This window comes from Hippopotamus amphibius, chromosome X, assembly GCF_030028045.1.
Source record: "Hippopotamus amphibius kiboko isolate mHipAmp2 chromosome X, mHipAmp2.hap2, whole genome shotgun sequence".
NCBI lineage: Eukaryota > Metazoa > Chordata > Mammalia > Artiodactyla > Hippopotamidae > Hippopotamus > Hippopotamus amphibius.
Window position 1 is genome coordinate 104,153,049 of NC_080203.1, and position 1,590 is coordinate 104,154,638.

At 38.7% G+C, this 1,590-nt stretch overlaps 1 non-coding gene across 1 annotated transcript; it reads left to right on the forward strand.

Annotated features, from left to right (window-relative positions):
* Nucleotides 1-972: 972 nt before the first annotated feature.
* LOC130842724 (U6 spliceosomal RNA) lies at nt 973-1,075 on the forward strand. Its single transcript, XR_009050525.1, has one exon. It is a non-coding gene; the product is annotated as a U6 spliceosomal RNA (small nuclear RNA).
* The last annotated feature ends 515 nt before the right edge of the window (nt 1,076-1,590 follow it).

A 1,590-nucleotide genomic window follows, 5' to 3' on the forward strand; every position in this document is an offset into this window, starting at 1 on the left:
AACCCAGAAGCTCTCCTAACTGCCGTCCTTTTGGGAGTTTATGGAGCCTTCATTACATAGACATGATTGATTAAGTCATGGGCCACTGGTGATTGCTTCAACCTTCAGCCCCACCAGGAAATCAAGGGGTAGGACTGAAAGTTGGTTCCCCTGGCAACCAGCCCCCATCCTAGGTGCCTTCCTAAAGTCACCTCATTAACATAAACCTAGTAGCCTGTGGAAGGAAGCTTGTTTTGAATAATAAAGCACCCATTTCACCTTTATGATTCTGAAGTGATCTGAGGAATTGAAGACAAGAGACCAAATATTATAACAGAAGATGCTCCCATTGCTCTTATTGCTCAGTAAATTCCAAGGAGTCTGGGGGCTGTGAGCCAGGAACTGTGAATGAAGACCAAATGTATATTTCTCACAGATCACAATATCAAAAAAGGAAAAACATCTTGAAAGGCCCTGCTTGCCATTTAAAATAAAATCTTCCAGAAATTAGTCAAATCAGAAATCACCTAGCTTGTGCCTAAAATGTCAGAGCCAATTTAAATGAAAGACTGGCACCACTTGGTGCAGAAGTATCTCTTTTCCAGAGCTTCAATATCCCTGTCTGCCCTTTATGCTATATGGAAAAATTTAAGCATGTCCTGGATGAGGATAGTGACAAAGGAGAGAAGGCAGGGAGCTTTCAGCTAAATCTTTGTCTGGTGTTATACCTTGTTAAAAGGTAAAAATAAAATAAAATGTTTTCTTGTTTGTTAATACTTTATAATGATTATAAAGTCCAGAGTTTTTAGGAACTAAAAATACCATCAGGGACCTAGTAGCCTTATTTGCATGCGAATTCTCTATAATTAAGTAGGAAAGTGACTAGGTATTAAACATACTAATTGCACCTTAGGTGAAAGGAAAACAGGAATTCTAACTCTTGAACCAGAAATCAGATAATAGGTAGGACACTTCTTAATAAACTACTATTTTGTGCTTGCTTCGTCAGCACATATACTAAAATTGGAATGATACAGAGATTAGCATGGCCCCTGCTCAAGGATAACACGTAATTCTTGAAGCATTCCATATTTTTATAAATAACTAATAAGGACCTACTGTGTAGCACAGGGAACTCTACTCAATACTCTGGAATGGCCTATATGGGGAAAGAATCTAAAAAAAGAGTGGATATATGTATGTGTATAACTGACTCACTTTGCTGTACACCTGAAACTAACAACATTGTAAATCAACTATACTCCAATAAAAATTAAAAAAAAAAAAAAAAGAATGAGGAATTTGTAGAAATTAGGGGCCTGGGCATTTGGAGGGTTGTAGCATGGGAGGTAACATGTAGGATTTAAGGTTTACTGTTTTTATTTGTGTGTTCCTGAAGGCAGGTGCCAGCTGTCACATCCCATCCTCTGATGCAGCAAAGTTGAAAAGGTGCCCAATTAGAGGGAAAGTTCATTTGGGGCAATCTGGGCACATTCATGAATGACTGATGGCACAGCCACCTGTTGGGAAACAATTTTCCATGGACCACTCATGTTTCCGCGTATCTTTTGAGTAGAGGCATGGAGAGATTTTACTCTCAACTCTCTTTTC